The 26890-nt window shown below is 37.4% G+C and overlaps 1 long non-coding RNA gene across 1 annotated transcript; it reads left to right on the forward strand.

Annotated features, from left to right (window-relative positions):
• The first annotated feature begins 1119 nt into the window (after positions 1-1119).
• Positions 1120-26121, forward strand: LOC131060793 (uncharacterized). The gene is made up of 2 exons (XR_009110450.1): positions 1120-1421; positions 25549-26121. It is a non-coding gene; the product is annotated as an uncharacterized LOC131060793 (long non-coding RNA).
• The last annotated feature ends 769 nt before the right edge of the window (positions 26122-26890 follow it).

Consider the following 26890-nt stretch of genomic DNA (forward strand, 5'->3'; position numbering starts at 1 on the left):
GTGACTTTATGAGTATTTTCATTTTTGCAAATTACGAGGTATTCAAGAATTTTGTATATTGGCAATCATGAGTATCACTATTTTAGTATTTTTCTATTAATAATTTAATTTTTTAAATATATATATACATTAGCTGAATTCATACCCATTTACAAGGAAATATTTTGTTGTACTATCATACTTTGTGCCTATACCGAGATTGTCAAATTAGCTTTCAAGACCTCTTTAGGACCATGAGGCTTGATTGTGGCTTATGATGCTCCTTTGTAATAAATTCAAGGTGTAACTTAAGGATAGGCCACAACTTTCTTTGAAGGGTGCATGTTAGGAGGTATCTTTGTGAGAAACTAATCGCTGGCCTAAGGCTAGTTCAGGATTTTGTCTCAAAGGTGTGGCCAAAGCTGCAAGATGTTGTGGATGATCTTTTGGTCTCTCCAACAGATAAGAACAATTAGTTTGTCCTTGGTTTGGTCTATATGATGACCCATACCCCTCCATTTTCCATAACATTGCATTACATTACCTAAATGATATTGGAAATTCTAACCATTGCTACGAAAACTCTATTTTGTTCTTATTTGTATCATAATATTTTTACACCAATGTTCATCCTATCTTCCATAGGAATTTTCTTAGGTTGGATAGGAAGGAGGTACAAGGAGTTGCCACAAGTCTCCCAAACTATAACTCTTCCTTGTTTGACGCCATACAATAGCCAAGGGTTCTTGAACTAAGGTAGGTTATCTTTGCACATGCTTCTCTTAGAGCCAACTATGGGGGACACTTTCTATGCAAGTAGAGTTTCTTTTATTTATGCTATTAGATTAATTATTTGTTTGTTCATTTCTATAAATTATAAATTCAAGTTAGGTTGATTAGCATATTGTATGCTCGATATTATTTCCTTTTGATTTGTGTTACATCCCTCTTTCTTGATTTTGGAAAATGCTTATTATGCTTGGTTTAGCTAATCAATGATATTGCTTTTGTTTCTACTATGAATGAAAATTCTCAATGAATGGAAAATGAATAATGAAGTTATTTTGTTATCAAAATTTTATGAAAACCGTTAATATGGTTAAGATGTGGCTAACTGATTTTTCATGTAACCAAGTGGATGCAGGAATCATTTCATGTAACCAAGTGGATGCAGGAATCACAACATCCTCAGGAGGGAGGGAGAGTATCATTAAGGAGAGGATCACAGACTTCGGAAAAGAACAATTGCCATTGAAGCCTTGAGCCGGGGAAGAGGAGAAGATCGTAGACTTCGGAAAAGAACAATTGCCATTGAAGCCTTGATCCGGGGAAGTAGGATGCATTCCTAAGAGTGTCGCTGCCTTGATCGGGTAGTGTCTGTTCCATCCTTCTTGTTGATGCCAGCCTGTGTTTACCTTGTCACCTCATGTGTCTCTTGAGCAGTTAAGTATCTTTGTGTTGATCATGTTTCTTTGTTGTTAAGTTTTGATGAATTAACTATCTATATATTTTCTTATATCTATTAACATATATATATTTATATGAGCTTCCTTTGATTGTTTTATTAATCATTATTACACACGTACATGGACATTCGTGTATGCATATATATATGCTTCTTATTTAATATTTGGATGCATTTGATTGTGTGGGTAACGCCTTGGTGCGGATGCCATTTCTTATGATCACTGACAACATGTTGGGAGAGTACATGCCTTTGTGGCTTATGTTCTTGGTAATGTGGGACATTACCACCTTCCCTTGCTGTTTCAATTTCTTGGCTTGAAGCCTTTTCTTTGGAAGCAACTATAGATAGCCATTGCGATGGCCAGTCGCAGGCTTGGTTGTCATTTGGTTATGCATTTTTCTGAAAAAAATTCTTTTGGGGGAATACATTGGAAAGGATTTTTTTGAAGTAAGTCAAAGCTTTGTTAGCCGATAGCAGAGGTTGTTCTGTGTGAGGAGGGAGGAGTTTGTAGAAGACTCCGAAGTGTTAGTTACCTTCTGTCAAATTGCATTGCGTTGAGCTTACAGTTCGTACCAAAGCCGATACCTGGAAGCTTTTCGGCTGCATTGTCAAACTGATTCTAAATAATCAGGCAGGTTTCTTTAACCTCTTTGATCATCGTATAATGTTTAATGTGTCATCATTATTTGATGCGATTATGAGATAAATATGTTTGTGTCGTTTTCCACCGTATACGACAATGAGATCCTTATGAATCATTTACTTGTTATTGTTTGATGAAGGGAGCTCGAATGATCATATAGAATCTGTTTTTGTTAATGCTGCATTAGTTTACTGAGCATAGTTTGAATGTGTGAGCGAAATCTGTGTGAATCTGTTCAGTGTACCAATTCATGGTGATGATTCTGAACAATCAGAAAGTAGTTTTGCAACAAGTGCTTGAGCATGCATTTCATGTATCCTTCTGTTGAAGCTGTGTCTGATTTTGGTCATGAACCAAAGGTCTGTTTTCTTAAAGTAATGCTGTGATATTTGATTCAATAGAAGGAAGCAATACCTATGGTCAATATGTGTTCTCCCTGTTCATGTGAACTTGATGACTTTTAAAATGTTCAATACCTGTTTGATTAGTTCCGGTACCTGCAACAAATTGTTCTATAATATCAAATCTAATGTGTTGGTAGTTGCTGTGGTCTGTTTCTTTTATAAATGGTTACTGAGGCTATATTTGGTCAGTAGGACCCTGTGTAATTTTGTGTATAAGAATACTCCCTTTCATTATGTCGAGTAAGGGTGGTGAACATTGACTGCACACTATCGTGCTTTGTTATGAAACCTTGGCCAAGGTGGCGTTGCAGTTAGCATGCGACTATTAATTCATAAGAGTCAGATACATCACTAGCTAGAGTATCATGCTAGTTAAGGGGTACCTATAGTGTATGACCGGCTAGTTAGTGTAAGTTCTAAACACCAGGCTCAGAGGGCTTAATGGCATTGTTCTATTCTTAGTTTGCTACCTGTTGGTGTGCATTTTATTACCCACCAAATACAGAATAAAATGTCCAAAGACACTCTATCCTCCCTTGAACAAAATCACCGCATATGCTAAGATTGTGAGAAGATCATATGACGATTCCAAGGTTTCTTTTGTCAGGTCTTGATGCGTGGATAAGTTCAATGGGCGTTGTGATATGCTGGTAATACACAAAGGGACTTACTATTGGCTCGTTCAATTCACAATGAAGGTCTAGAAAATGAAGCTCTATCTTTTGGGTCTTGGATCATGGACTTCAAGAAAACTGAAAAAAGAGATAAAGGTTTTAGAAGTTCTAATCTATTTCTAAGAATTCAAGAGACGGTATTGACTAGGTGAAACCAATAACCACACTTTGCTTCGCCACGCTAGGACAACTACACAAAGTGGGTGCAATCTTCAAGGGACGTGCTTATGATTTTCATGTCATGAAAAACTACCATCAAATTGAACAATATTCATCCAGACAGAAGTTAAGCATCCACAAAGTAAGCTTAGACTAACTTTACACAATGAACAAAAATCATTTGTTCATCAAAAGTATGAGTGGAAGATTCACCATAAATCAATACTTATCAGATCTTGCATTCGTCTAACATACATGAAATAAAATCTAAACTATGATGAGGGATAAGAACCATGCAAACTCCAAAATAAGAGAAGTAATCACCATCAATTTGAACAATGCATTACTTATTACTTTGGCAGTCATAAACAACTATTTGCTTATCTCAACATGTTTTGCAACATGCTCCCATGTTTTACAAATGAGGGCCGATCTCAATTTATAGGCTCTTCAATTACAATTCAATGGCCAGGATCGATTTCAAATCAACGATCGAGATTACAAAATAAAACCTTCTTTAGGGTTGGTTACAACTAACTATCCCTCGACCAATGAGAAAATTACATTTGGGGACACTTGTCCTTCTGCTAAATATAAACCAACAATAAAATAGAAAGTTGTTGCATTGTGGAGTGTGCCTTCTAGAAGCCTTCGTGGATAAGTCAGGTTCAATGAACCTGGACATGTTGACTTGGAACAATCTGATTGGTTGGAAGCTAACGAGGTTCCACCTTGGTGTGTTGGATTTTGAAAATTTCTTCCAAGTGTTGGAAAAATATAAAAAATATTCTAAGTGTTGAGTTTATTTTTTCAACTTTAAACTTGATTAATCCTTTGTCAATGGTGGATTTCAAATGTTTCATACCTGTTGTGACGTTTTCACACATCGCCCCATTGCAAATGGGGACCCATGTTTTTTTTTTGCTTTTTAGGGTTTTTTTTTTTTTTGGTCTTTTAGGGTTTTGTTAGTTAGCCTTTGCATTTTGAGTGCTGTCGGGGAAATCAATAGGATAGCAAGTCCTGCTGGAGTGAAGTCCTGATCCTGAAAATTTGGCTAAGTCTGAAAGTCCTGATCCTGAAAATTTGGCTAAGTCTGGAATGTCCTGATCCTGAAATTTGACTAAGTCTGGAAACTGAAAAACCTCAAAAAACTAGATTTTGCAATATAACTCCTGGAGGTCTGAAACCACTCTCAAACATCCTGAAAGTATATATGGAATATAACTTAAAGTATAATTCTTATACTTAAATGTTATATTCCATAAAAATTATCCTGATGGAGAGTTCAAAAAGTCAAATTTCGCTCCTGTCCTTCACTGAGGATCCAGAGCGAATTTCGCTCCTGTCCCTCTCCAAGGGTCCAAGGCGAATCGCTCATGTCCCTCACCAAGGGTCCAGAGCGAAAAAGCTTAGTGGAGTCATTCCTGACCTTGTTTGGACAAATTGAGACATCAAAGGCATGAAGGAGGACGTAATCAACCCATTGAAGATAGTTTTGAAAGTTAACAAGGCATAAATGAGCTCATAAAGCCCAGGGCGCTCCTGTCCCTCTCCAAGGGACTAGAGCGATTTTCCCTCAAGACAAGTTTTTGGCAAAAGGAAGGCAAGTTTCGCGTTTGAGGTGGGTGAAGGAAGACGCAATCGATCCGTTGAAGATAATTTTCGAAGCTAGCAAAACACAAGTGAGCTTATAAATGCAAAATCGCTCCTGTCCCTCTCCCAGGGACCAGGGCGAAAAACACATTAGCTAACCTTCCTCTCCAAATTCGGACGAATCCAAGTCAAGACGCAAGGTCAAAATGATGTTTAAAAGGTTTCACGGAGGAATGAAGTAACAAAGGCCATCAAGTTGATGAAAAATGGCTAGGGCGCTCCTGTCCCTCTCCAAGGGACCAGAGCGAAATGTTCAACATGCCTAATAGCCTAACGATTGAAATACCATTTCTCATTTTCACGACTTAAGATAAAATGGAGAAAGCATGTTTTGTGCCTTAAAGGTAATTCAAGGACGATGAGATCAAGAATTTGCACAAACAACTAAAAGGCGCTCCTGTCCTTCAGTCAAGGACCAAGGCGATATTCATTAAAACAATCATTTCCTTCCAAGACCATGCCAAGGCAAGGTTGTGCAAAGTCAGAAATGCCTTTAAGAAGATGGTGAACAAAGAAATTACCCCAAGAATCAATAATCTTAGGCTTAAATACAAAAATCGCTCCTGTCCCTCACCAAGGGACCAGGGCGAAAATGCTTTAAAGTGCGATCATTTCAAAGACCGAATAAATTGAACTCGAAATTCTAAGTAAAAATGCCATCTTGGACATCAAAAATGAGGTCTTGGACGTAAAAACAAGAAGTGTGAGGTCCAAAAGGTATAGGCGCTCCTGTCCCTCTCCAAGGGACCAGAGTGATCTTGTTGATATCTATTATTTTCCCATGCTTGGGCGCCAATATCATCTATGACACATTAAATGCCAAATTCAATAAAACCTTGAAATATTTTTGAAATTAAATTGACATTTAATAAGTGCGCAAAACATTTAATAATTAATTTATGCCTTTAAAAAATCAAAATTTTAATTATAAAGGCATTTAAAATTAATTATTATTAATTTAAAAATAAAATTGGGGCGCTTGGGGTATTATTTAATGTTTTTATAAAGTCGGCCTCTTCTTTTATTAAATTTTTATTTATTTTTGGCCTATTTTTCAAGTCGGCCTATGGATAATGAAATGGTGAGCGCCTATATAAGAGAGGTGTGTTGAGCGATTTTAATCCATCATTCACTCATCATTTCAAATGCGATTTGGAAGGGCAAAGAAGAAGTGCGAAATCCAGAGGAGTGGAGCGAATTTCTACTAAGTGTGGAGAAGCTAGTGGAGGGCGAAATTCATCTTGAAGGCTATCGGAGAGGCGTATTTCTTGCTAGTTTGGAGGATAATTTCCAGATTTTTGAAGACATTTGAAGGCGAATTTCCAGATTTTTGAAGAGGAAGGTGGAGTTCTTTTCCAAGCTAAAGGAGGTGCATTTTATCCAAGGGAGAGCTTTGATCTACACTTTGCCTAGCAAAATTCATCTATTTTTACATCATTTCTTAGAGTTTAAAACTCAAGAGGAGGTATGGCGAAATCATCTTGACACCCTTATTCAAGGTTTGATTTTTTAGACATTTTTTGGAAAAATCTAAGTATTACATGGTTAATTAGGAAATGATAACTCAAGATTTATCATGAGGTTTCCTAATTAAAATCTTGAATCTTCCTTTTAAAGTTTAATTTTTAGATTTGAAGATATATTACTAATTTTGAAATGTTGTGTAGGTATCAAGATGGCGACTCCAAGCTCGAAAGATCTACAAGTCGGAAGACTCTCCTCAAAGAAAATCAAGCCAGATCAAGGACGATCAAGCAAGGACAAGGACGACCTTCTTCGATCCAGTCTAGCATCGACAAGGACGACCTTCTTTGGACTAACGTCATCAAGGGCGACTTCTCCAATCCAGTATTCCAAGGCGAGGTGCATCAATCATCCTGCACATCAAGGACACAAGAAGTTAGAACAAGGGTTCGTTGAAGAAGCAGATAGTTCCAGATGAATTAATTAAAGCTAGCTTCTCAACAACATCAAGTTGAATATTTACCAAGTTACAAGTGTCAGACGAGGTGGCATCCTAGTCATCACTTCTCCAATCAGTGTGGTCCACCTCAGCACGTCCAGATTCAATGTACATAACTCATGGAAGGTGACACATACTTCGATGTACCTACCCCGGCTATTCATTGGTGGAATTTTCTAGAGAGGACATGTGTCCAAGCAATACAATTTTATCATTGGTCAAGCATTAAATGTTATGTAATGGTTGTAACAAACCCTAATTAGGGTTTTCATTGTAAAATCTTGGCCATTGATCTCGAATTGATCTCAGCCATCGAATTGTATTATGGGCACTATATAAGCCCTGACATTTCATTTGTAAAGGCAATAGAATAGAATAGGAGTTGGAAATAGTTAGAATATAGTTAGAAGAAGTTAGGAATAATAGGAAGCAATTAAAGTAGAGTAGAGAGAGAAGGCAAAGATTGTTGCCAAGATGTTGTTGTAAAAGACTTGTAATCTCATTGAAGAAATGGTGAAATTTATGGGTCGATTCGACAATTTGCATGGTCTTTATACTTCTCATGTTTGATTTCATGTTATTAGATGAGTGGAAGAAATGTCCTTGATTGATGGTGGAATTTGTATATCCATACTACTAGCAGTTTGTTGATTGCAGACTTGCCTTGTGTAGTCAACTGGAATCATTCAGCTTAAGCTTAACTTCAATTGTCGCTTCTTCATCGATATGCATCAACCTGATGGTGTCTATGCCTGCAGTGATGATTTGAACATCATAAAGCTTTCCTTCGAAGATCGCACTAGCCTTGTGGAGATGGTCCTGCGATGTCAAAACAAGACCTAGTTAGAATTTCATCAAAGATCAATCATTGCTCCTACATTCCTTAGTATTAGGATTAGATTCTTTCCTCACCCTCCTCTTTTTTCCTTTTTTTTCAAGTCAAAGTTAGTAAGAGCCTGTGTTCCAGCAATATTCAAAGCAGATCAAACGTTCAATCATCGAATGTAAGTCCCCTTGTGATTCCAGCAAATCACATCATACCACAGAGAGCTTATCCACACGTAGAGACCCTACATCGAAGAACTTTGAAGTCATCCCGATTGATCCTTTTTGCGACATCTTCAGCATTCGGAGGCTTTATTCAAGAGAGGATAAGGTACCCTTGGGTATTTTATTCTGTGTTTGATTGTGTACAAAATACACGTCAACAATACCATGCTTGTCGAATTTGCCCATTACTACTTGGTCATCCTCATGCCAATTTTACATAGGCAGACTTCATGGTTTTCAAGCCATTTGTCATTTGTTCAACGTCTTGCCAAGGGCGGAGTTTACCTTTCTCAAGCCATTTGCCAACTTGGCATGGCGGAGTTTAAGACTATCAAGCCATTTTGTGGTGGACTTGAGCATTATCTGGTCATTGTGCAAGGCGGACTTCATGATTCTTGTGCCATTTTCTTATTTAGGAAGGCGGACTTCATGATTCTTATGCCATCTTCTCTTGCTTGGGCGGGCTTGGCTTGTCATTTACTTGGGCGGACGTCAGCCTTGTTGGCCATTTTTACTTCATGTCATGGTAGACTTGATGGATGTTGTGTCATGCTTTTCATATGCAAGGGCGGAGTTTGAGCTTTGCAAGCCAAGTGTGGGCAGACTTGGCACTTGGTTTGCCATCTCCCCTTGCTTTCCCTTTGGGCGCACTTTATCCTTGACTTGCATCTAACCTTGGCGGACTTTGATAGTGTGCCGGCCATCTTTCTTTCTAGCTGGGCGGACTTTGTAATTGTCAAGTCATTGTGCATATGCCAGGGCATAGTTTGTCATTGCTTGGTCAACGTTCATCTTTGCCTTGGCTGACTTTGCAGTTGCTTGGCCATTTCATGGTGGAGTTTACCTTTGTTTAGCCACTTCATGGCGGACTTGGCACTTGGCTTGCCATGTTATTTGTTTTAGCCATCTTGCCTTAGCGAATTTTAATGTCTTAATGCCACTTTTCATTAGTTGGGCGGACTTTGTATTCTTTATGCCATGTTTGTGCTAGGTCGGACTTTAGCAACGTCATGCCAAGGCATGGCGGATTTTGCACATCCCTTGCCATCTCCCCTTGATTTCTTCTTGGCGGACTTCAACCCTTGCAAGCCAAGCTTGGGCGGAGTTTGCACTCTTCATGTCATTCTTGGGTAGAGTTTCGCCTTGGCTTGCCATGTTTGAGCGAACTTTGCACTTGGCTTGCCATGTTTGAGGGGACTTTGCACTTGGCTTGCCATGCTTGAGCGAACTTTGCACTTGGCTTGCCATGCTCGGTCATGGTGAACTTCATTTTTGGCCAGACACTTTGAATTTCCTCCATTGCCCTCTCCATTTGAACTTATCCTTGGCATAGACACTTAACAGATTTTCTTGCTTAGCAATCCATGTTTATTTGGAACATCTGGATCAACATTTTGTTCGGAGACCCAAATTTTCGATTTTGAAGATAGGAACCCTATTGCCATGGCCTGAGCGATCCAATCCTAGGTCAACTTTCAAAAAAAGCTAAAAAAAGCAAAAAAGCTGCTTCCTGGATTGGTCCCAAAGTGCCAAAAAAGCAAAAAAAGCAAAAAAAGTAGAATCCCACAAAAATAGGAAGGTGTCAGAATTGACCCTAAGCAATTGCGTTTTTCATCCTTCGAGCCTTTTGAGCACTTTGATGATGTCTAGAACTGATCCAAGCATGATTTCCCTGACTGACCTCAATGAATACCTAAAAACTCTAACTCCTCATTGCAAAAAGACTGGTGAGTAGTGTTGATGTGTTTTTTAGGCACATGCAAACATAGAATAAAATACCCAAAAGTATCTTATCCTCTCTTGATCAAAGTCTCTCAAATGCTGAAGATTCGCTTAAGGATCACTTGACATAACTCCAAGGTTCTTAAATGTTGGGTCATGACGTGTGGATAAGCTCGTTGGTTTGATGTGATTATGTTGGAATCACAAGGGGACTTACGTTGTACATGAATGCTTGAATTGTTGGAACTTAGATTCTATCTACTTGCTCAGAAAATAAAAAGGGGGCAAAAGGCATAGGGTCTAGGGAGTCTAGTCTAATCCTAAGAATGCAAGGGACAATGAATGATTGAGTGAAATTCAACTAAGCTTTGTTTCGCCATCATAGAACAACTCCACAAAGCTAGTGCAATCTTCTAAGGAGAGCAAAATGATGTTCAAATCACTACCAACAACATAAATACCATTAAGACGATGCATATCCATGAGGCAAGTAGCAATTGAAGTTAAGCTCATATAATTCCAGTTGACCACGCAAGGCACCCTTAAGAGGCTAGTGGTGTGGACAAACGAATTTCATCATTAATCATTCACAACTTCTTTCATCCATCTAATTATCATTAACTAACATATAAATCCAACAAGAAACCATGCACTTTGTAAAGAAACAACACATTCCACCATAACTTCAATGAAAAGGAAGTTTATTTACAACTTTGGCAACAATTTCTGCCTTCTCCTCCTACTCTACTCTAGCTGCTATCTGCTACTAAACTACTAACTATTCTCTATTGACTCTTTTCTATTAACCTTTACAAATGAAGAACTTGAGCTTTATATAGAGAGCTCACTACAATGAATGGCCAGGATTAAATCTCCATCAATGGCCAAGATTTTACAATGAAACTCTAATTAGGGTTTGTTACAACAAACTTTATCATGACCAATGAAATAATTACATTCATTGAACACATGTCCTCTTTAGAATACCCGACCAATAGATAGTGGGGGTAGGTGCATTGGAGTTTGTGCCCTCATGAACGAGTCAAGTGCATTGCATCTGGACATGTTGATGTGGAACCCTTTGATTGATGGAATGGTGACTAGGATGCCACCTCAATTTGCACTTGTGGATTGGATTCATCATCACGAATGACTGTTGATTAATATTTCTTGATACTCAACATTATCCAGCTTCAACAGTGACGATGATGATCTTCTAACTTTGATTAACTCTTCTGGAACTATCCTCTTGAATGTCTCGGTGCAAGTTGTAGATATTGACTTCCTCTTAGTTGTGGATCTTGAGACTGTCTTGGAATGAATTCTTGATGTCATAGCTGCTTCTTCACTCTTTTGAAACTCTTTCTATATGATTCCCTTCATGCTGTTGGTGTTGTGGATCATGTCCTTGTATAAGTGAATGCTTCTTGTGTCATCACCTTCCTTGATACCATTGTGTTTGCCTATGAAGTCCTCTTGAAGATATCTTCCTTGTATCTTGACCTTGATGTTGAAATTTCCTCCTTAGGACACTTGTTCCAATCTTCCTCCAACCTGGTCTTTTTGATTTCTTTCTTCACCTCATGCAAAACAAACAAATGAGCATCAAACACACATGATAGATAACCTTTATAATCTCTTAATTTGACAAGATCTCTGATTTTATGTGATTTGCAGGTTTGATAAGAGGAGGTCGCTCCTAAGGGTACCAAGTTCGCTCTTGATGGGGAGCAAAGGAAGTTCAACATCATTCCATCACCTCTTCATCAATTGATCTCTTGTACCCCATTCATTCCTTAAGTTTTTAGTCTCTATGTGCAAAAGCCATCAAATTACCCTCAATGAGTGCCTTAGAAGTGAATTTGCTCTCATGAAGGAGCAAAGGCAGGTGATTTCGCTCCTCTCAGGGAGCAAAGGAAGTAGATTTCACTCCAAAATGGGAGCAATGGAAATACACCAAAAATTCGCTTCTTAGCTAGGTTTTATCAATTTCTTGTCTTTGCATCAACCTAGACTTTGTGATTTTGCCCCTCTAGTGTGTAGATGTGTCAAATTAGCCTTAAGGAAAATCTTAGAAGGAATTTCACTCCTAAACCTGGGCAATGGAAATGAAATTTGCTCCAATCAGGGAGCAATGGAAGTGGTAGGAAACTTGACTTTCTTATACCTCAAGATCATCATCTCTCCATGTGAAAGGCTTGAAATTGTCATCATAATTGCCTCGAGAAGATTTTCGCTCTCAAAGAAGGGCAATGGAAGTAACCATTTAGTCAAAATTTCATTCAATATCTCCAATCCATCAACTCAAATTCTAGGTTCTAATCATCCATAGGTGAAATAGGTCAAAATAACCTCAAGAGGAACCTTGGGATCAACTTCGCTCCTATTTAGGAGCAAAGGAAGAGCATTTCCCTCTCAATGAGGAGCACAGGAACAAGAATTCGCTCCTAACAATGAGCAATGGAAATTTTTTAGTACTTAGCCAAATTCTTGCTCTCCGATCATCAAATCTTCTCTTGAATTTAAGTCTTCACATGCAAGAGTTGTCAAATTCTCTTCACCAAACGTCTTGTAGATAATTTTGCTCTAAGATAGAGGTAATAGAAGTGAAATTCGCTCTTAATGAGGAGCAATGGAAGGACATTTCGCTCCTAGAGAGGAGCAATGGAAGTTCTCTCACACTTAATCAAATTTTGCCCTTCATTAACTCTAGATTGAGTAATTTGTCATCCATGCAAGTGGAGGCATCAAATCAACTTAAAGGAAAGCTCTATAAGAAATTTCACTCCTAGAATCAGGCAAAGGAAGGCAATTTCACTCCTAATGAGGAGCAAAGGAAGTGTTTTTCGCTCCAAAAGTGGAGCAATGGAAATGATCTCCAAGTTGACACTTAATTCAATCTTATCCAGATACCTTCATTTAATTGACTCAAACCTTAAGTCTTTAGCCATCCACACGTGAAATGTGTCATATTGATCCCAAAGAAGGCTCTAGAATCAATTTCACTCTCAACCAAGAGCAAAGGAAGCAAATTTCACTCCCAAAGAGGAGTAATGGAAGTAAAAATGGCTCTAAAAGAGGAGCAAAGGAAGTAGACTTGATTTTGCCACTTAACTCACTTTCGCTCACTTACATTCATTCTTTCAACTCAAATGCATCAAACCATGCTCATGTGAGGCCTTAGAGGTGAATTCGCTCTCATAAATGAGCAATGGAATTAAATTTTGCTCCCAAAGAGGAGCAATGGAAGCAAAATTCGCTCCTAGACTGGAGCAAAGGAAATGGACATAAATTTGAAACTTAGCTTCCTTTCACCCATTTACCCTCTTTCCTTCAACTCAAGTGTACCAAATTATGCTCAATGTGAGGTCCAGAAGCAAATTCGCTCTCAACCAAGGGCAAAGGAAGTGGATTTCGTTCCAAAGGAGGAGCAATGGAAACGACTTTCGCTCTCAATCTTGAGCAATGGAAGTGACTTCAAAATGCATCTTGTAGCTTAGCCTTACTAGCTCACGCCTTAGGTTTAGCTTTCATGCCTCAAAAGGCCTCAATGCTTGCTTTGGATGTGATTTAGCCCTCAACTAAAGGCAATGGAAGGGAAATTCGCTCTCAAAGGAGAGCAATGGAAGTGTTTTTCGCTCCTGTGAAGGAGCAATGGAAGTGACTCAAATCTGCCTTCTTCCCTCCATTACTTAGTCAAAATCCTGATGCATTTGATGAATTTGCATGGTCAAAGTGATTGTGGAGGCACTAGACTAGCTCAACATCCTCAAATATGCTTAAGAAGTTCAAATCGCTCCAAAATAGAGGCAATGGAAGAGGATTTCACTCCTGAGAAAGAGCAAAGGAAGTAACCCCCATACTTAACCTAATTGAAGGCCTTTGATCAAAGATCAAATCCTTTACTCAAGTCAAGACATCTCATGATAGCTAGTGGCAATTTTAGGTGATTTGAAGGGCTAGAGAGGGATTTCACTCCTAAAGAGGAGCAATGGAAGTAAAATTTGCTCCTAGGAAGGAGCAATGGAAATTTTAGCATACTTCGTCAAATTTTACTCCAGAATCTCACCTCGTATTGAAGTATGCTCAAATCATCTGGATGATGAAGGAAACACTGCAATGTTGACTAGGCTTGATATAAAGGGCTCCTCCATTCATTTACCACTTCATTTTACCCCTCACAAGAAGGGATATCCTCTTGATTCTTGGCTTTTTGACCAACTATACCTCTGCAATGCAAAAGTTAATAGTAAAGGACTCTAACACTATCCTAGAAAGCAAAGAAAAAAGTGGGGGTCCCCATTTGTAATGGGGCGATGTGTGAAAACGTCACAACAAGTAGTAGTTGCGACACCAAGGCAAAACCCTAAAAAGCAAAAACAAGGGGTCCCCATTTGCAATGGGGCGATGTGCGAAAAAGGTCACAACACTACCCTCGTGAAGGGTCGGGGCCCTTCTAGTAGGAAGTGGCACGACGGACTTATGTCCATGGTTGGGCGGAAAAGCCCTTGATGATGCTTTCCCTCTGCCATGTTAAACCTTGATATGCATCTATTATCAGCAGGAGATCATTTCTTTGTAATTGATAAACCCTTCTCTTTCTTTCAGTTAAAATCATTAAATCTTAATGTGATAGTTACTTTTCCTTTCAGATGAAGACGTTAGTTAGATGGTAGTTAAGTTAGTTATTAACTTAACTTCTTTAAGCTGAAATTGAATGTGGATGTTGATTCTTCATTAGAATACTATTTCTATTTTATTGTTATTCAATTTAAGTAAATTAGATGTTACAATTTGCTCTAGATTTAATTGTGCTTGCTTAATAGTTTACTTGTACTGTTCTTCTAAAATTGATTAGATTTAAAACCTCAACTCAATGACTATTGATGCTATCTCACAAACTAGCCTTGCCCTAGTGGTGGTTGCAATCCCTTTTTGTTGTGCTTGTATGGTTGTTCTTCACTTAGACAAACACCTTGTTGCTGCTAGGAGTTGTAGGTCCCAAATCCCTAAAGCCAAGCAGTTCTTTGAGTGCCAGGGGTGTCAAACATAGAGCAACAAACCTCTAACTTATGATCAAGTAGGGCAACATTGGACCAATTCACTAAGGTGTGTAAGACCTTCGACTTTGGGCTTAACCAAACCCAAAGGGGCTTCCTTAGAGGTATCCTGAATAGGATTAAACACAACTAGGATAAACAAATGGATAAATTGTTGCAGTAGTACCCAATGTATGCTCAACCCTAAAAGCTGTCACTAAGCCAAGGACCAACCTACTATAGTAACCTCTATTAAGCTAGTTACAAAATTGAGTCATGATATGCATACACATCTACTTCCTCCTCCTAATCAACCAGTGCATTATGTTTTAAGTGCATTGTGGATCGTTATTTCTAGGACTAGTGCCTACTCATTGGGTTCACCATGAGGAACAACAAATCAAAATCACAAAGCAATATGTGCTATGCACACACATACAGCACAAATAATGATATCAAGCAATTGGGCATACTTAATAATCCATCCCAAATTGTAGAAATTCATATGCAATGTAGAAAAGACCATTACAAAGTTTCAAATGACTTAGAATGTTGTTCCATTCATCTTATTTTTGATTACTTTCATACCAACGAATTGGCAAGAGGAAACCCTAAGCTAGAACTTTCCAAAAAAAATCCACAAATGGAATTGTGAAGACATTCAACTGCTAGAACCATTTACAATAATAACCTCTTTGAGATTTACAAACATTTGCTGCTCTAATGGTGATTGGTATTGCAGGGGTTGAAACCATAAAAGCTCTTTTGGCTTGCAATCATGTGGAAATATGAAATGATTGACCTTCTATTTGCAAAATGAATTAGCATATATCATGCTTTGTTGGTTACCCTATCACTTTGGGAATCAAGGAGGGCAGTCAATGGATGAGGCATACAAAACGAGCTTAGATCTTGCAAATTCCACAAAAATGGTGGCCTAGAGCTTGCATGGAAGCCATCCACGTAAAAAATGTAATTGCACTAATGGTGGCATGGCATTCCTCATCTTGTATCGCCAAAAGTACATGTGACTTTGCACCCTTGAGATGAATAGTTGTTTTTGGGTGGGAAAAACCCGTCTAGAGTAGTTGTGACATCAAATCATGTTGTTAATGGTGTCTTGGGTCATGCATGGTGGTACGTGGGTGTGAGCAATACAAAATGCAAGAGTTTTGGAGTTTTGAGGAGTGGGGGTTGGGGATACCTCGTAACCAATACCATTGTTGGGGAGTTGGAGGTTAGGTATGTGGCATACTTCATGCTTAAATAGGTAAGGTTGTCTCCACATCTTTGACTCCAAAAGGACATATGAAGTTAGTTATCATGGGTTGAGGGACTGAAGGTACGAAGGAATTCATCTCTTAGGGCATGCTAATTGGGGTAAGCCCAAACACACGGTCTTGATGAGATAGTGTAGTGAAAAGTGTTGGGGTTCGAGGTTTGGGGATACTTCATAGCTTGTAGCACATTAGAAGTATTCTTTCATCTTCAACCTCAAAACGTATGTTAAAGAAAACATTGGAAGTCAAGGATTAGGAATACCAAGGAAAAGGTACCTAGTAAAGGGATGGTTGAAACTCTAGCTTCTTAAGGTAACTTAGTGTAAAAAATCAAGGAGTTAGGGTTTTGATGAAAAGCATGTTGTTTTTGCTTTTGGAGGAAGTCAATGTGGTGAAGTATCAAGTTGTTTTTTCTTTTGGAGGAAGTCAATGTGGTGGAGTGTTGATGTGTCTTTTGTACACGACCAAACACAGAATAAAATACCTAAAGGTACCTTATCCTCTCTTGAACAAAGTTTCCCGACTGCTGAAGATCTTGCCGAAGGATCAGTCGGAGTAACTCCAAGGTTCTGATATGTAGGTTCTCTACATGTGGATAAGCTTCTCGCAGTATGATGTGATTGTTACTGAAATTTTCATTATATTTACAATTCAATGGAAAATTTTAGTACCTAGGCAAAGATTACAGTCACATAATTGAAATCTTTCAATTGTTATTTAATGCATTATATGTTATACAGTTGAAATGATTACGAGAAGTAATCTTCAGAGCAAAAGAAAAAGATTACGAGAAGTAATCTACAAATAAATTTTCTCTCACACAAGATCGTGAGAGTAATCCTTACTTTCCTATGCAAAGGAGAAAACTGAATTAAATAAAGCAAATGCATAGATAAAATAAGAAAGGAACCAGCCATTGCCTGGGGGTATATGGCTGGCGTAAGTTTGCTCTCGAAGTCGAAAGTCTGCAACTCTGGAATCTGTTCTCTTCCAGTCTCTTCCTTGTCCTGTAAAAAATCAAAAGGTGAAGTGGGTTAGATCAAAAGATCTAAGCAATGACTAGATGTCTACTTATCTTACCTATACATTTGCATCATTAATCAAGATCCCTTCGTCACAGAAAAATAAACATCTTTGACTGCAAGAAAAGAAAAGTTCATCTTCATTCCTTGAAGAATTAGTGTTTTTCTAACTGTTTGTTTAATGTGCAGAGACAGGTAAAGAATTGCAAATTTCAGAGGGTTTATTATGAGTGGGGTTAAATGAGGCTCCCACAAGGGTTGAGCCTAGCTCATGAAAACTATGTGATTGTTCAGAGGGTATTTGCAGGTGTACACAGGAAGCATAAAATGGTGTAAAGGCAGCCATGAAGATGCAGATTATTGCAGTGGAAAAAGACAAAAAAGAAACAAAAGCCCAAGTTTTTGGAGTTTGAAGGGATATGTCATGCAAATATCAATATTTTAAATTGATGAAAAAAAAAAAAAAAAACCACAGCTATTCTGGAAGTTTCAGTGCTTTCAAAATAACAAAGGCAAAATAGCAGAATGGTCAGTACAAAGATGCATGGAGAGTAACTTTGACAAGTATACAATATACATGGACCTGTTAAAAGCTTTAAAAACAGCCATGAAGATGCAGTCAAGAAAAGAATAGTGAAAGAAGACAGCAGCAAGGATGATGTGACTGAAGATAAGATCTTACAAAGAATGACAAAATCACAGTAAAAGGTCTCATAGAAACAGTGCATCCTCTAATGATCAACCTTATGCATGTATGATAGGGTTCTAGATGGAGCAATGCTGTGGATATTATAAAAACCCCAAAATCTCCTTTCAAAAAGCAGAGATACAGAGGAAATTACAGAATTTCATTTTCAGTTTTCTTAGTTTGAAAAGGAAAAGTTCCAAATTCTTTTTGAAAAATGGAAAACCCAGAAATTTACAGAGATTACAAGGAATTTATAAAATCCATTAATAAAATTTCTTGCGTGAGAATTTTCAGAATCTTCTTTTCAACAAGGAAAATGAATGCAAGGCAAAAAACCCACAAATTTAGTATGAAGTGCAAAGATAGAGAGATACACAAAAATCAGAGTTTTCCTTCTTAGGAAATATTTATAAATCCATCTATTCTGCCCAATTAGCAAAGAACCCAGGAGAAGTTTCAGAGTTTTCATTTTTCTTTACAACATTCTTTTCAAAACGCACAGATTGTTCTTTGCGTAAAAAACCTCTTCAACAGATTTTCCATCTAAAAGAAATTTACAGTTTTCCATTTTCAGAAAAGTGCAGAGGTAACAAGGGAAATACAAAAAACGCAAAAGCCCCAATTTTCCTTTTCGAAAAAGCAGAGATTTTAGAAATTTGCAGAATGTCATACCCAAACAATGTTTCTTGTGCGAAATGCTTCAGAGGGTTTTTCTTCAAATAGTACAAAATGCAAGCAAAGCTGGTGAATAAATGTATATTCGCTGTAGTTCAAAGGGAAAGTGAAAATTGCAAAGCTCGTGCCAAATACAAAAAAAAAGCGGAGTTCACAGATTCTGTCCATTCCAGAGCAGACAAGAAATGAAACAGCATGCCAAAATAAACATAGTGCAACTTCCTTTCGAAAAATGCAGAAAATCTCTTCTTTGAGATGCCAACAAAACACTTTACGCATTGCCAAGTTCACTGTTTAAAACTCCAAAAATTTCGCAGAGAATCTTAGAAGAATGCAGATCGGAAAAAAATACCTTTCATTTTCGCAAATGGGAAATGTTGTGATATGAACAATTCCTTCTAGTTCAAAGATGGAGCAGACCAAATTCAGTCCCAGATAACAGCCAAAGAGAGGGAGTCAACACGCAGCTCTCTGAGTTTTCTTCTTCACTCCAAACCCTAACATCTCGACTCATTTACCTTCTCGGCAAAGTTTCAAATGCAAAATGAGAAATTTTTTTAGGTTTTCATCGATATATTCCCCTCTTGTTTTGCTTTTGCCCATTTTTATGGGATTGTATTTTATTTTATAAAATGCAAAGAGATTAGGTATGGTGGTCGAGGTTTTCATAAACTCCCACTTAGATTTATATTTTAATGATAAGCTTTGCCAAGCTGTGGGGAGGCTTAAAACCCCCTAAGTCTTTTAGACTTATTAAAAAAAAAAAAAGATGTATGTAAATTAAATATTTATTAACTACATAAATGTTGGCTATTTTCTAAAACAACATTTATATAATTAATAAATATCTAATTAATTGTTTTTGCACATATTAATTTCCTAGCTATATTATTAAAAGGAAATTAAAATTTCTTGCATCTTTTAACTGTAAGGTTCAAATACCTTTCTTCCATATACACAAGACAATGTAAAATGAATATTTAATTGGATGGATTATAAATCCAATTAATATTTATTATAATTGTGTTTTAAAAATCATTTCCAATATGCACATAGAAGGAAAATATTGAATCTTAGATAGGTGAAGTTATCACATGAATTTGGGGGTCGAATTTAGGCTTGGGATGCAGTTATTCATGAGTTTGGGCCAGTCTATTTGCAGTTAGAGCCTGATTTTGAGTATTTCATGGGTCAACCTTCAGTTGACCAAGTGTTTACACCTGATTTCACGCAAATATGCAAAGTTTGAAGCCTTTTTGTGGGGGTTCCTTTCCCTACTCGGATTTCAAGATATTTTTGATTTGGAGATCACTCATGGAGACTTTCAGTTGAGCACTAGTCATCTCTTCCTTGCCTTTGGAAGGCTTTTTGCATAAGGGAAGGAAGGTTTTCAGTTGATTGAGGTTCTGGATTTTTTTCTCAAGCCTGGCTGAGTTATTGTATCTTGTAACCCATTTTGCAGTTTTGACAGAAGATTTGAATAAAAATATCAGTTCATGCCTTATCATTTTCTGAGTTATTTTTCATTGTGTGATTGAGAGCAACTTTCAATTTTGTGTTATTTGTGAAATAACCTTTCTTGAATTTTTTTGTCTCATGCATGAATCACAGGTCATGATTTGTAGTTTATCAAAAAATTGTTTGTGAAAGTCATTTCTTTTCAAGTTTTTGAGCAATAACCCTTTGTATGAAACACTTTTGTGATATGAATTCATAGATGTCATATGTGTAGAACAGGTGCATTTAAAAGAGTTTTCTGTTATCTTTCAGATAATTTGGTGTATCACCTTGTTTATGTTGTAGCATTTCTTTCATCCTTATTTCTTATTCTCTCTCCCTTTTCCTCAAAGGTTTTTCTTAAGGTCTTGTTAGAGTAGTGATACCTCACTTTTCAGGAACCGGCCTAATCGGAGGTTCAATCATATTAACAATTTACCCACAGACTTGTGATTGTCCCCATGTTTACCCAAAGTGCTAGGTTTTAATAGCTTAGTATCGGGTGCACTTTTGGGCCTTAACAGTGATTTTGCTGGAATCACAAGGGGACTTACTTTCGATGACCTGAACGTCTGATTTGCTTTGGGTATTACTGGAACGTGAAATTTCACCGGCCCTTGATTTTGAAAAAAAAGAAAAAAATGATAAGGGTTGGAATGGGATCTATTTCCAACACTAAGAACGTAAGAGCAATGAATGACCTTCGATGAAATTCTAACTAAGTCTTGCTTTGACATCCTAGGATCATCTCCACAAGATTAGTGCAATCTTCTAAGGATGGCTTTATGATGTTCAGATCACCGCTACAAGCATAGATACCGTCAGGTTGATGCATATCAATGAAGAAGCGATAATTGAAGTTAAGCTTAAGCTAAATGATTCCAGTTGACTACACAAGTCAAGTTTGCAATCAACAAACCACTAGTAGTATGGATATACAAATTTCACCATCGATCATACACATTTCTTCCACTCATCTAATAACATGAAATCAAATTTGAGAAGTATAGAGACCATGCAAATTGTTGAATCAACACATAGAATTCACCATTTCTTCAATGAAGTTTACAAGTCTTTTGCAACAATGTCTTGGCAACAATCTTTGCCTTCTCTTTCTACTCTACTCTAAAATGCTACTAATTATTGACTATTCTCTCTAACTATTTCCTATTCTCTGACTATTAACTATTAGCTAACTATTAACTATTAACTCACTATTGACCATTAACCTTTACAAATGAAGAGCTAGGGCTTTATATAGAGAGCCCTTTACAAATTGACGGCTCTGATTGACTTAGAATCAATGGCTAGGATTAAAGGATAGAAACCCTAATTAGGGTTTGTTGTAACAAACTTCCTTAGCCGATGAGAAAATTACATTCCAGGAGTGAGGACCAATAGGAAGAAGGGGTAGGTACGCCAAAGTTTGTGTCGCCTCCGATGAGTCAGGTACATTGAATCTGGACATGCTGAGGTGGACCAATCCGACTGGAGGAGCAGTGACTGGGATGCCACCTTGTCTGACGTCTGTGCCTTGGTTGATCTTCCTTTGTACTTGATGTACTTTGATGAAAAGCATACCTCCTTGACTCCCATATGTATTTTAAACTCGCCACGGACTCGGCAAACCAAAAATTTGGACTCGGACTCGGACTCGTGAAAGACTCGCAAAAGACTCGGCAAGGACAGTAAAAAAAAAACCGTAGTTTTACAAAAAAACAAAGAAATTAATGCATTTAGAGAACATAAGAGCCATAATTGAAACATTACACATGTCATATGATCAACAAACGCGCAATATTTGAAATTTCATCATTCATACTCATAGTTTCAAACTTTCAACTCTAAAATGTATAATACCAAGATTTCTTCAATGCTAATTATGTTGTTATATGGAGCCTAATCAGACTCCGAGGTTAAATTTTCTCTACTTCCATCAGCGCAGTTTCCCCCTATATTTTTTGACGGGGGTCTGGGGGTAGCGCCCCCAAGTTGGGGTCAAGGGGCATCACCCCTTGCGTGCTCCCTGTCGTGATATAGGGCGGGGTCGAGGGGCAGCGCCTCGCGAGCCCAAAAATACTTTTATTATTTTATAAAGGCGTCGGGTGTTATTTTTCTATTGGCCCACGTCCAATTAGGGTTACCCCTTAACTCCCAAAAAAGTCAAAAAGGGGGGGAGTTACGCCAAATGAAGGCAAAAAAAACGAAAAAAAAACTCATTTTTAAAGTTTGCCTGATGGTTTTTTTGGGTCGCGCGAGTCCCTTTGAAAGACTTGCGAGTCCGTGCAACAGACTCGCGCGAGTCCCTTTGAAAGACTTGCGAGTCCGTGCAACAGACTCGCGCGAGTCCTCGCAAAAGACTCACAAGTCTTTCAAATGGACTCGCTATGACTTGCCTCGCAAGTCCTTGGCGAGTCAACTCGTGGCTCCCATGGACTCGCGAGTTTGTGGCGAGTCCACGAGTTTTTAAACTATGGGTAATAGATCTAGAGCAACAATTATGGGAAATAGAGGGCTCCTTTAAGGGCCAAGAGCATGCTCAAAATTTTCCTTTTGGGTTTTTTGAGTCAGGAGATGGACATGAGTGTAGGAAAATAGTTTGATTAGTGGAAACAGATCTAGATTTGTCAAAGCAGTTCTCTAGAAGCAGTTGCAAAACTTGATTTGGCATGAGTTATGAAGAAAGAAATGTCTCCTTTGGGAGCAAAGCCACTATCTACAATGTGGTTAGATACTTGTAGAAACTGGTTGATTTTGTGCACAATAGACCCAAAGTAGTGCAAAGTGTTGATGGGATACAGATTTGAGACTACTTCATGAGAAAACATTTATCTCATACTGTACATCTTTAGGACATGATAGACCAAGCATTGGTATCAATAATCAAATAGAAAAAAAGTTACCCAAAGACCAAAGCCTACAAGTCTAAAACAAAGGTTGAGCATGATTCAGTGCATAAATACACTTCTAGTTGTGCATGATTAAAGTTGTTTGAGGTTTGATTAACTCAGCTCAATTCCAACAATTTGGTTGCACACGGTTGGGATTTTGAGAAATATATAAAGGTATTAAGTATATGGTTGACAGATTTTTGATGAAACATGGCTTTTCCTTGAAGATCTGATTACTACCCAAGATGAACTTTATATAATTGAATCCGAACACAAATGTCTTCTTAGGTACCTGAATGCTATAAAGGATGATATTCAAGGCATGTGAAAGGGTCCTATATCACAATTGCAACAGGCTTCTGTAGACACAGCTTTGGAGTTTATTGCAAAATGGTACTGCAGTTGTAGAGAAGTCACATGAACAAATCTCTTCAGGACATTGGATTTTCTGTAGAGTGACTAGAAGTACCTAAGAGTATCAAGAAAAATCATTGCAATTGTGGAGACAAAACTGTCAAAACCAACAACAATGTAATGCACGCAGAAGAAGAGGTGTTAGGAGAGATATGAGAGTAAATTTGTCAGACAATGCATGTAGAAGGCAATTAAGCACCAATATTGTTTTAGATGGAGAAGGTCTAATAGAAAATGACTGGAGTTGCTGAGGAGATGTAATTTAAGGTATCCAAAATCAATTGTTGTAATAAAGTGGTGGTAGCACACAGAGGAATAACAGCATCGAACTTTTGGACAAGTAGTAATGTACTGCAAGTCTGCAAGTGGCATCTGAGCATTGGCAATTCTATCACCTGAAGCTAAAGATGGCTGAGGAGAAAAAGAATATCTTGGTAGTGAATGTCATCATCAACTTACATGTATCTAATCAGCATGTCAAAACAAATGTCAGATATATGCAAAAGTTGTCAACATGGGCAAATTTTAAAAAGAGGAAGAGAAGAGGACAACTACTAGATCTACTAGTTAGTTATGATGTTAAGCTAGAAAATAGGGAATAATTAGATAACCACTTTTTGCGAAAACTGTTATTATTTTAGAATGGAATAGGACTCATCTTACACGATCAGAATATTTGAAGTTAAATGTTTTGGTTTGTTGTCAAATTTTGTTGCAGGTAAGAACATTGTGTCTTTTTTGTGGAAGGAGAAAGAATTGTGTTTTGTAGATCATTCCTCTTAAACGTTGAATATACTTGTTCACAATCATATTATTTAAATTTGGCTTTTGCTGTATGTGCATGTGAGAAATATTTATTGTTATGTGTTGACAAAGTTTATACTTACTTTTATTAATTCTCTTATTTTAAGTCAATTATGCATTTTCTCCTTTGCTTTTATTCTCTTTTTTAGTGTTAGGTTATACCTTTTGAGTATCATTTAAAAGATTTCACAGAAAGCTCCAAGATGTTATTTCTTGCAAATCCTATAGGCATATTTCTGTTTCATTGTAATTGTGCATTTTCTAGAAAATTTGAAATTATGCCATACCTTTTGGATATTAGTTCCTAGGGAAGACAACTCTCGGAAAGAGGAAAAATGCTAAGCTCTATATGCTACCCTGAATCATTTGTGGTCTTTGCTCAAATTGAGGACAAAATTAGCATCTGGTCAATAATTTTGGAACAACTTGTTTGGATCCAAATCAACATATCGCACACTACCTATGTAAGAACAACTACCAATCCTTTTTCAGTTTGAAGTCAACTGTTTCAACTTCCTACCTGTTTGCTACTAAAACTTTATATATATTATATATACACACACATGTATATATATCTACATGTACATATACGTGTGTGTATACATACATGTTGATGTGTGTGTGTGTGTATGTACACACACATATATGTATGTGTTCATGTCTGTGTCGAGAGAGAGAGAGAGAGAGAGAGAGAGAGAGCGTGTGTGTGTATACATACATGTTGATGTGTGTGTGTGTGTATGTACACACACATATATGTATGTGGAGAGAGAGAGAGAGAGAGAGAGAGAGGGGAGAATTTTTTTTTGCCTAGTTTAGAATTTGAAAACATCTCTTTGCAGAGTTTTTTTATATACAGTACTGGGATACCATTACTAATGTCTTTTGAAGTTCTATCTCTTTTCATTTTGTACTTAAAATGGTAGTTAAATTTTTAGACTAGGTCAATCCTTGTCTAACACAATGGCACCATGATATGCTTCTGCTGGACGACCATTATATTTTCATCCCTACAGCTGATTATTGACCTTTGGATATACATTTGATTATCCAGATAATTGTGAGATTGAAGGCTGAATGGGAAACATTTTCACTAAGCTTTGAATAACTATAAATATTAGTTCAGAGATATGTTGTAAAGAATGAACACTCAAGGTCTAGTGTTAGGATTTATGATAATTTTGTTTTGAGGCTTATAGTGTTATTAAATAGTTAGATCATATATGCCAAATGCTACAACTAGGGCATAGTAATGTTCATATCATTGTCATAAATGTGTTTGAGAGAAAGAAACTAGATAGGAGTGCGAAGAGACATGAGTTTAATCTAAAGGTCATTTGTAACTGTACAAGAATAGGTTTAGGTTGCTTCCCTTTTGAATACAATTTCAGTGGTGATGAATTCTTTATGTTTGGCTTTGTTATTGCTACTATGTAGTATTTCTCTTCCATTTATTTTTCGTAATGGCTAATCAATTCAAGAATAATCTTCATTGGGTAAACAGAAGTTGTGAATTTAAGCAGGAAATGAAGTATTGCCCTAGCAAAGTTGATCTTTAGTGTGATCTGGACGACTCCTTACCTAGATCATATCTTTCTATGTGGTTATTTTCACACTTGCCATTGCATTGGTGGTACAATGTCTCTACCAAGGAGCAGCGCATTGCTTATGTCAAGCTTGTAAGGTTCTTTGGTGTTCGAGTTTTTCTTCTTGTATAACACATTAGTTGATTCGAGTCTTCAACATTCATGGTTTCAGATATACTCTCCGATGTGCAGGGACTGACATCATTCTGCTGAAGCAGAACTAGCATTTAGGGTAGTGCGCAGTTACAATGTTACAATATTTGATAGTTGTTTCTGTGTTTGGTTTTAAAGTCCAGTCCCCTTGAATCTATGTTCAACTTGCAGTGACTAGCATTGTATCCGTTGGGTTAAGTTTTGGGTGTAGGCCAATTTTCTTTTGTAGTGGTTTGTATTGTGCCTGTTTTTAAAGGCCTACGAGTTCTTTCATAGCCTGCTTTGTCTTCACAGTGACATGCTCTTTGTCTAACAGCAATATGGATTATAAACTTTTATTGCAAATTTAAAACCAAATTATGAATGATCAAGATAGATACGTGCAATAATTAACATTGCACCATTAAACTGAATATTGCTAGAGAAAATTCATGGTTTTGAAAAGGGTTAAAAGGAATGGTGAAAAATAGAAGGTATTGAACTGCATGTTGTATTCATTGTGAATTGATTTTAAACACTGAGTTCATTTGCTGTAATGTAATATGAATTTTTGGCCGATGGGAACAAGCAATGTACACAGGAAGTTTTTTAGAGGAAGACAAATTAGTAGTGGCATAGAGAATTGTAATGACCACCCCTATTTTTTCCAAATAATCTCAACTGAAAACCTAGCAACAAGCAGTCTCCGATATACTTTTTGATCACCCAAATCCTGAGATGGGCAAGGTGAGAGCATATGGTGCTTAGGATCACACTTCCATTCAATCTGGTATTGTAATCAATGCCATGCAAATGAGGACGTACACACCAAGTGCCCACGGTGATCAGATGCTGTGCTTACTCAATGGTGTGTAATGTGCCACACAAGCATGCACTAGGCGGTTGAGTCGACCACTTCTATGCTTTTGCAACGAAGTGCATCATAAACAGAATGAACATGCAATTTATTATCAACAGTCAAACCTTGATTTAAACCAAAATGGTCGATAATACCAGGCTTGGCCAGTTACAAAACACTATATGTATTGGTGGTACACCATCCAAAAAGGCATGCACGAAAGCAATTGGCTGTACAACCATCTGGATATTACAAGCATATATTGTTGCAACTAAGAATAAGTGATGA

The sequence above is a fragment of the Cryptomeria japonica genome, chromosome 10 (assembly GCF_030272615.1).
Source record: "Cryptomeria japonica chromosome 10, Sugi_1.0, whole genome shotgun sequence".
Taxonomy (NCBI): Eukaryota; Viridiplantae; Streptophyta; class Pinopsida; order Cupressales; family Cupressaceae; genus Cryptomeria; species Cryptomeria japonica.